Source organism: Peromyscus leucopus, chromosome 16_21, assembly GCF_004664715.2.
Source record: "Peromyscus leucopus breed LL Stock chromosome 16_21, UCI_PerLeu_2.1, whole genome shotgun sequence".
Classification (NCBI taxonomy): domain Eukaryota; kingdom Metazoa; phylum Chordata; class Mammalia; order Rodentia; family Cricetidae; genus Peromyscus; species Peromyscus leucopus.
In genome coordinates, this window is record NC_051084.1 from 53523402 (window position 1) to 53533762 (window position 10361).

The 10361-nt window shown below is 38.6% G+C and overlaps 1 pseudogene; it reads right to left on the reverse strand.

Annotated features, from left to right (window-relative positions):
- Positions 1-6711: 6711 nt before the first annotated feature.
- Positions 6712-7630, reverse strand: LOC114690566 (annotated as a pseudogene).
- Positions 7631-10361: the final 2731 nt, after the last annotated feature.

Below are 10361 nucleotides of genomic sequence, written 5' to 3' on the forward strand. Positions count from 1 at the left end.
ATTAAGAAGTAGTTTTAAAAATGCTTCATTACTTCTTCTCAGCTGTCAGTCATAAAAATCAACATGCTCACTTATAAATCTGTGATCTATTCCGATACATTACTAAGGAACTCTACATCTTTTTGTAGATAAATGTTATGAAAAACCAAGATCTTGAATTGGGCAAACTTGATTTCTCAAATGAAATCTACTATTTTTAATTTACTGAGATTATTTAGATCTTAAAATATAGTTTCTATATTTTCCTAGGTATATAAATTTTAATGCATATTTACATCACACATACCAGATCAAATACAGGGATCTCCAGAATCACAGTTCAAAGCCAGCCAAGCAAGCCCAGGATATACTGTGAAGCCAACCTAAAATATATTTTGATTTATATGTCAAAATATGATATGATAACATATTACCTACTATATGAATATAACAGATATATCAAAAACAATTAAAATTAAAGAATTGACATTTCAGTGGGGAATATAATAAGTAAAAAATATAATTTAGTTCAATTAGACATAAATATTTGAAAGAGCATATGTAATCCTATGTTTTAGATAAGTAATGTAAAGAATCTTTCTATTCTCATGTGGTCTTCATTTATCATGGTCTCTTATTTCTTGTTCTCCCTCTCTTTCTTGATGCGGCTGGGATCTCCCGCTCCCTAAGCTCTCTTTCCCTCGAACCTTGCCCTTCATTACCCCCACTCATGTCCAGGCTGTTCATGTAGATTTCATCCATTTCTCTGTCACTGGGAGATCCCTGTGTCTTTCTTAGGTTCCTGTTTTATAGGTAGCCTCCCTGGAGTTGTGAGTAGCAGTCTAGTCATCTTTGTTTTACTTCTAGTATCCTCCTATGAGTGAGTACATACCATGTTTGTCTTTCTGAGTCTGGGTTACACTCATGATGATTTTTTTCTAGATACATCTATTTGCCTGTGAACCTCATGATGTCATTGTTTTTCTCTGCTGAGTAGTATTCCATTGTGTATATGTACCGCATTTTTTTTATCCATTCTTCAGTTGAATGGACAAGTGAGACAGTTGATTGGCTTGAACTGTTTGGGAGGCATCCAGGCAGTGGGAACAGGACCTGTCCTCAGTGCATGAGCTGGCTGTTTGGAACCTGGGGCTTATGCAGTGACACTTAGCTCAGCCTGGGAGGAGGGGACTGGACCTGCCCGAAATGAATCTGCCAGGTTGAACTCAATCCCCTGGGGAGTCTTTGCCCTGGAGGAGATGGGATTGGGGGGTGGGCTGGGGAGAAGAAGGGGCAAGAGGGGGGAGGACAATGTTTATTTTTTAATTTTTTCCTTTGTTGTTTATTGCCTTTAACTGAAACCACACTTTGGGACAAATAATTATCTGGTTGGTCATTCAGGGCTCCATTCTTGCAGGGTGAGGCATGCACTCACCTATATTTGTTCTACTATATCTGTAGCAAACAATGCAAAAAGTTAAGTTTTAACAAGATAAGCAGATGTCTGGGTAGAAGTCCTAAGTATGACCTAGCCCCCTCTTTTATTTACAATGATAGTAGGAAAAGAATGTTCCCATACATCATTTTTTGAACTTCTTTATTTCACTTAACTACAAATTTCAACAACTTTTAGCATAACTAATATGTAGACTCAGCGACCAATGGTCTTTAGACCTTGAAAGCCTGCTTCCATGTAAACTATTTTAACTTTATTGAGGATCAAAAATTAAAGTTAAAGGTTCAGGTTGTGCAGGTGGCAGAAGGAATAGAAGACTTTTTAAATTTAAAGGAACAGAAGCAGCACACACACACACACACACACACACATACACATACACACACGCAAGCATACATGCATGAACCCATACCACAGAAAAACCTTTGGTGAAAGAACAGAGAACTGAGCTGAGTCCCTGAGAGCCACTGTTCTTCATTAGGCTCAGATGTTCAGACTTTCCAATAAGGTCAGGAGAATGCTTTCACACCTTCCCAGAGATCTGTGATGGTTATGAACTGGTTGAAAGATTGCAATTCTTTCAGTGATATTCACAAAGCCCATGAATAAGAAAAGAGTTTGGACTGCTTATTAACTATACAGTCTGTCTTAGCCTTTCCTCTCAACCGTTCTTCAGTTCACACCAGATTCTATTAAAACTCTACCGAGAGCTTGTGTTCCCTCTGTTAACTCTCTTAGCACTGAAAATGTTTACTGATTTCCTAGCTAAATAAAGCACAGAATAAATGAACATTAACTTCACTTCTTATAACTTATGACAACTAATTTTCTTACTAATTTGCAATGAAAGAAAAGTTAATGTGTATATATAGTAAAGTTATTTTCAACCTTTATTAATAGGCAAATAACCACTATTCTTTTTTAAAGATGTAGTTTTTATATATTTGTATATGTGTATGCCTATACGATGAGTATATCGTAGGCATGCAGAAATCCATAGAAGCCAGCATTGGATTCCCTGGAACTGGAGTTATAGGAAGTCATGAGCCTTCATGTGGTTTTGGGGACCACATCTAGGCCCTCTATAAATCAATGGACATATTTAACCTGTAAGTAATCTCTCTAGTCCGAAATTCTCACTCTTTAAAAAAAAAACTGTAAAATATAGGGCAGGAGAAATTACTCAGTCATTAAGATTACATAATGCTCTTGAAGAACATAAGAATTTAGTTTCCAATAACTACATCATTAGGCTCAGAACTGCCTTTTACTCCAGTTTCATAGTGTCCAACATCTCTTTGGGGCACTCTACTTATGTATATAAATCCACACTCACATGCACACATATATACGTATAATTAATTTTTTAAAAAAAATCTAAAATAACATTCATTAAAATAGTTATTTGAATTTGTAGAAGTGGCAAAAATATATAACGTCAATAGAAATACGAATGGGCATAGTCAATAGGGAAATGTAATTCTCACCCACTAAATAAAAAAGTTGGTAAAAAAAATCTTACAAGAATATCAAGTAAAGCTGAAGGGAAAGCATTAAAAATTGTCAGGTGGACAAATGAATACTCTTCACCTTTAAATGTATCTATTTGATTGTTTGGATTCCAGTTCTGACTTGCTTAATTACAAACTAAATACATTGCATTATATGCACTTTATGTACATATACATAGCCCAAAGAAATCCAATATTCTGATCATCCCTGGAAAGTAATTGATATGCATGTCTGTGACATTAATTGTGTTTTCTAAAAATAAGTATTTAATTTTCCCTGAAATTACCCTTCAGTTGTTATTGTTGAGGTCAGCCTGGGTGGCCTTGAAATCTCTCCTGACACAAGTGGCTGACCGTGTTGTGAAGAATGACATGAAGACCACAGTTGCTATGGCTTTTGCCTCAGAGTTATCTCTGAAGCAAAATCCAAGATTATGCCCACATACATAGATTTGTAATTTGCTCATACATACGGATCAGCATGGTACCCACTGCTGGGAAGGAGAGATTAATTTTGTTGGCATTTGTGTGACTGCTGATGTGTTACTTTCATCTTGAGATATGAAAGAGTTGAAAATTTCCATTATGTCTTCAAATCAGAATCTGAATATATTAATAGCCAAATAGACATTGTTTTAAAGAAAATGAGTTTTCCTACTAAGTTACATTTGGTTACTGTCTACAATTCAGAACAATAAAATGAGGAGAAGGATGGGTGAAGTGAAGGAAGGATAACTTTGCTTCTGCTTCATTAAAATACTGAATTAAGCCGGGCGGTGGTGGCGCACGCCTTTAATCCCAGCACTCGGGAGGCAGAGGCAGGCGGATCTCTGTGAGTTCGAGGCCAGCCTGGACTACCAAGTGAGTCCCAGGAAAGGCGCAAAGCTACACAGAGAAACCCTGTCTCGAAAAAACAAAAACAAAAACAAAAAAAAAAAAAAAAATACTGAATTAATTTTCATATTGATATTTTGTACATGACTTTTTGAAATGAGTTAAATATATATATATATATATATATATATAATATAATATAATATCAGATTGCCTAAGAAAGGGGTGTATAATGAAACTTGGCTTTTGTCTACTTGAACTGACTCTTTTTTGAGCCCTTTATTTATCTGGGTGCCATGACAGCTGTCAGTACTGAATTAGAACTTGCGTCCTACACTCAAATATGCAATCTACCCTCGGTGTATGCTGGGCGCCAGACCTAAAATTTTGCTTATTTCTGGAAAATTATATGCCCCTCTGTCATTGTAAAATGTACAAATATAAATTATTTTCTCTCTCAGCCTTAGGTCTCTCTAGATGTTATTATGTAATCAAAACAGCTTATAAACCGTGGAATTTCAAAAGCAACTGGTGATGTAAATGGAAGAACTCATTTTTTGCAACAGACACATCAAGGGCACCATGTTCTATTTCTTCTCTGGCACTTGGCTTTCCAGTGTCTTTCTTGCTTCTTTCTTATTAATACTGTGAGCTCTTTATTTATATCACTTTCCTAATTCTAATTATAGAGACTTCAAGTTCCATAGACATTATTAAAAGTTAATCTCCAAATGAATATTTCATGCAGCTATTGTTCAGTTTTCCCAGGTACATTTCTAGTACGCAAAATGAATAACTCTTAGGAAACATACACCATTTGTCTTAGTCATTGCTATTAAATATTTATATTTTAATTTTATAGATGAAGTAATCAGGAAAACAATAATAGTTACCTAATTGATAAATCATCAGTGTTAACATATATACTCTTTTCCCTGTTTTCATGGATAGGGGGCATTGAAACGTGTCTGTCTAACTTTACTTTCTAGGTTATATTGGTTTCATAGTATTATACAAAAAATAATGCACCTTCTTCTGATGTAAAAATGAATGTGTGTTGGTTGGAATTATCATTCCTTCAACTGACATAATCACTAGCATATGCTTGGTTTTTCTATGTGGGAAATTATTTAATTATAGCTCAATTTCTTCATTGCTTGTATATTTTCTTAACTTGTCAAGGTTTGGTAACCCACGGCTTTTTGGACTGTAAAATAAGGTCACACAAAGTTGTTGATAATTCCCCCATGGCCTGTGGAAATTGCTGTAGCAACATGAGTTAGTCCTTCTTTCCCACATGTTATGATAATATGTATTGTTTCCCCAGATAGTCTGCCTGGATATTAATACAGAATATTAGTATTTTCCCGAAAAATCATCATTATTTTCTAAATTATTTTTTATGGAACTCAATTCTGGTGTTTGAGTTGGGTTTAAATCACTTTTATTTTTTAATCTCTTTGATGTGCAATCAAGGTTACTGATTTTTATTACATCTTTCCCTCAAAATAGACTTATGCCTATAAATTTAAACTGAAGCCCCTCATTAATTCAGTACACATTTTCAACTGTGTTCATCTCCATCCCCTGAAGATCTTTTCTATTATCTTCTATGTGATCTTTTCACCCATGAGTGATTTATAAAAGTGTTATCTAATTTCAGATATTGGCAAATTCCCTAAATGTCTTTCTGCGATTGATTTTTTAATTAACTTTACTATGGCTTTCTTGTAAACCTGAGGTATCATCCACATGGAGATTGCTCAGTTTTACACTTACAATATGTATAACCCGTGATTCACAGGTAGAAGAACGCATAAATCACTAGACAAGTGGGTAATGTTTGACACTGATTTTCTGGCTATTCCTTTATGTATTGTGATTGGGTTATGGAAAAGTCAACTATAATTGGTAAAGTTTTTTTACTTGTACACACACGTGACTAACGAGTTTTCTTTCACAGGCTGTTTTATTGGCAGGTGTGTATATATTATAATTACTGTTCTCCTGGTGTACTGAAATTTTATTGTCTCAACTTTCGACTTTTTAAGATGTTTTCTTTGTCATTAATATAGCATTTTATTAATTATTTGGGAAGTTCATACGGTGTGTCTTGATCACATTCTCTTTTCGTTGCTCCCCTCAATTCCTCCCAGATGCACCCTAGTATGTACTAAGCCCCAGCAATACCGATTTTATGTTCTCTTTCTTTCATTTTTGGTGGTGTCTCTCACCTGATGTCCTGCTCCTGTGGCTTACAATTTTCTACTCTCTCTTCTACAATGGGCCCGGAGCTATAAGGGTACGCATTGTGCTGTTAATGTATCATTTGATGACTGGCACCCATGGTTATTTTATATCTGCGACTTGCACATATGTGGACCTGTAATGCTTTCTCTCTGCTACAAAAGGGAGCTACCTGTGGATCTCTGAATTTTCTTCCATCAGTTACTGGATAAAGATGCTATGATGACAATTAGGGTAGTCACCAATCTGATTTCAGAAGGCAATTTCAGGCACCCTCACCACTGTTCCTAGGAGTCTAAGCTCAAGTCATCCTTATGGATTCCTGAGAGTTTCCTCAACATCAGGTTTCCCTCTAACCACACAACGCCCCCGATCAAGATATTTTTCTTTCTTTCGTTCTTTTTTAAGGAAAAAAGGCCATATTCTTTGTCTTGTTTTGCTGTATAAAAAAGATCCCAAATATAAATGAGGGAGGGAAGGAGACAGAGATACCCACCCTTTAGTGTAGAGAAATGGGAGGGCAAGCCTCACAAGGAGAAGTGGGGAATGTCATTTAAGGCTTAAAATATTCTCTGTTTAAAAAAAAAAAAAAAGTGGAGGACTCTCTACAGCCCCAGAGGAAGGCAAAGGTTGAGGTTCTTGTTGCTTGAAGTGTCCAGAGGTGAGGAATGGCGGCCGCTCTCCTCAATCTGTGTCACTTTCTTCCTTGTGTAGTAGGTAAGAGTGCTGCAGGGCTCGGAAGGCAGAGATCAGCTTATGTGGGTTAAAAACCAGCATCTCCAGCTGCAGCTGCGCTCCAGGTTCCTCCATCTCCGGCACCTCTTACTGCACTAGCCGACGCCCTCTGGGGGAAAAGGCTCCTTGGGGCAGAGATACCTTTTGAGGCCAGTCATCTTCTGGAGGCAAGCCAATGAGATCAAAGATTTTGTCTGATTGGTCAGCTTCAGAGTTTCCACAGAAGAGAGGCTTCCAACGAAACATCTCTGCAAAGATACAGCCCACGCTCCATATACCCACAGGTGTTGCCTAGGGAGACTGCAGAAGAACCCCATGAGCTCGGTACCAGAGAGTAACAACCACAGGTGTGAGGGCCATCTGGTAACTGTAGATTCTGGTGAGGCCAAAGTCAGCCAGCTTGACTCTCCGATTACTGGTCAACAGAATGTTCTCTGGTTTCAAGTCTCGATGAACAATGCAATTTGCATGAAGAAAATCTAGGCCGCTTAGAAACTGTGGCATCAGATGATCCTTGATGGTCTCAACTGGAAAGCCTGGTGGGGGTGCTTTGTCCAAGTATGTCCTTAGGTCCTGGTCTATATGCTCAAACACTAGGGTCACCTTGATGTCTCGGTCCGTTCGGGAAGTAGCACAGACATCCATTAGGTGTATAACACTGGGATGCTCAAAGGCCTCCGACTTCCTCAGTAAGGCCACCTCAGGAACTGTGCTGATGGGAAGGCTTCCTCAAGCTCCTCCTTTAGGAACTCTCACACTCTTGAGGACCACAAAGTGGCCACTGTGGTTATCTCTGGCCTTGTCCATGGTCGATCCTTAGGCACTGACACCAATTTCAGCCCCGGGTTCGGTATCGAGAAGTAGCCATGCTCGGAGCAGGAGATTTGCTCATGCCCAGGCAAGAGCTGTGGGGGTGCCCCTTTATCTGGGCCTGAAAGCCAGTTCCTGAGACGCATACACCGGGGATCGGCCCCTGGCAGCTGGTCGCTACGGGCCAAACCTTACACACAGGCTTAGAGCTAGAATTAGGGCTTCCAGATATTTTTTATTGCTCCCCCTCTTCATCCTTTCCCCAAACAGACCATCCCAATCACTCATATTCCTATCCCCCATATCCTCCTCTCTACCCTGAACTTGTGGGAGCTCACAGATGGAATCTAGATTGAGATAGCTAGGGAGCCTTCATAGACCGGACCTAGGCTCCCTGCACATGGTGACAGTTGTGTAGCTTGCTCTATTTATGGGGACCCTAGCAATGGGACCAGGATCTATTCCTGGTGCATGAGCTAGCTTTTTGGAACCTATTCCCTATAGTTGGATGCCTTGCTCAGCCTTGATAAAGGGGGAAGGAGCTTGGTCCTGCCTCAAGTTGGTATACCATGCTTTGTCGACTCCCATGGGAGGCCTTAGGAGTGGATAGGGGTGGGGTAGAAATTTTGTGGGAGGAGGGAACGACAGGAGAGGAGTGAGGGGAAACTGTGGTTAGTATGTAAAATAAATAAAAATAAAAGTAAAAACAAAAACAAAAAGAATCCCTCTTTGATGAGGGATGTTAGAACAGAGTCAAAAGCATGACGTATGGTGAACAAAGTCTTGGGAAACTGAGCGAGGCTCTAGGAAAAAAAGGCAGAGGGCCTTTTACCTCAGCTGCATTCTATTCCCTGGATTGTTCTTGGACATGATTCTGTGCCTCCTGTATTAAACATTCGCACTCAATTTATAAGTCATGTTTATTCTTGTTCAATGTCAGAATATAGCTATAGAACTCAATTTGGTCAATGTACCCTGAATTTGAGTATGGCCTCCTGCTTTATTTTCATGCTTTCCCAGATATAATCTATAGTACATACCAGGAAACTGGGCTCAAATTGGTCTGTTTTGAGAAAGTTCTGGGAAAGGGCTACCTTATTAATATTTAGTATGTGCTTACTGATGTTCACTTACAATTTTTCTTCTTTTTAGTTTTCTCTGTGTAACAGCTCTGTATGTCCTGCAACTCGCTTTGTAGACTAGACTGGCCGCAAACTCACCGAGATCTGCCTGCCTCTGCCTCTCAAGTGCTGGGATTAGAGACGTGCGCCATTACCATTGGGTTTACATGTTTATGCTGACCATGTTTCTCTGAAACTTGCAGTCAGTGTCTTAGCACACCAACAATAAACCAAGGACTTCAGTGTTAAGCCACCAATGGATATATCTCCTTAAGGATACTTGAAGCTGGGAATTGGTTTGGGACTCTCACTTTTTAAATTAAAAAAACAAAACATATTTTCAGATTACATTACGTATGAAATACTTGCATATGATACAGGAAAAGTTTCAATGCTGGTGTTCATCAAAATTGCCACCAGAATAAATTGTTTCATATACAAAAATTCCAAGCAAGGGACATTTTCTTACAGTTATATTTCAGGTGTATGAGAGTTTTACTTATATGTATTTCTGTGCACCATGTTCATGCCTGTGCCTGTGGGAACCAGAAAAAGCTGCTGGATCCCCTGGCACTAGTTACAGAAAGATTAGAGCTGTCATGTGGGTGATAGGAATTGAACTCTGGCACTCTTGCAGAGGACCTAGTATTCTTAACCACTCAACAATCTCTCCAGCTCAAGTCAGAGACTTTTTGAAGGAGTTGGGACCATTTTCTACTGACCCCTGTTTAGAAGTGGACCATATGATGTGGGAGAAATGGAAAGGTTTAGACCCCAAATCCCACCCATAAGTTCTTTCCTATTTCTAAGTCTAACTTTTGGGAACTTTGATTGGAATTAATGTTTTACACTCTCCTAACTAGTAAATATGGGCAGAGCCCTTCCTTTGCTTTCACAGTGTAAATAGCAACCCCATGCTTCCAAATATAATAGAATCTATACAAATACTTAAGATGTTATAATTTTGGGGAAATTAAGAAGCATGTTGTCAAAAGCAGAAGCACTTAGCCAGAAAAGATGAGCAGAAAATGAGTAAATCACCCAGGGCAATATCAGTGAGGACAGTGCTAAGACCTCAGCCTGGGAGCTGACAGAAGCAGAGGAAGGAATAGTGAACTCATATGACATAAGTGTCTGCTCTCTGTCCTTCCCCCAAAGAAAAGCAGTCTTTCTTAGCTTTCAAAGAGGAAGAGATAGTATGGGTGAATTCAGATACCCATGAGATTGAGTCTCCCATCCCCCAATAGGAAAAGGAACTAGGGTGCTAGCCCTCTTAAAGAAGATTTTTGAGAAAGATTGGCTTTATAAAGCTAAATAGAGGATTTGTAAATATGTACAGATCAAATACACAAAATACCAAGCTTTATGTTTTGGGATGAAATGGCATAAGGTAAAGAAGGTTTTGTCCTTAGTCTATTTGATTAAAACAGGAGAATAGAGACACAAAGAAATCACTCTAAAATTTAATCAAGATGAGCAAAATCTTAAGGCTGTAGAATGATAAGTAAAGCACTTGGTCAGAATCTTAAAGTCCTTGTGTTCCCAAACTATGGAAAAATACTGAAATGCCCATTGAACTTCTGAAGATAATCCTTTTCTGACTTTCTGATAAAATCTTAGAATGTAGATCGCCTTCCACCCAGGAAAGAGTCCAAAAGAACCTCCGCC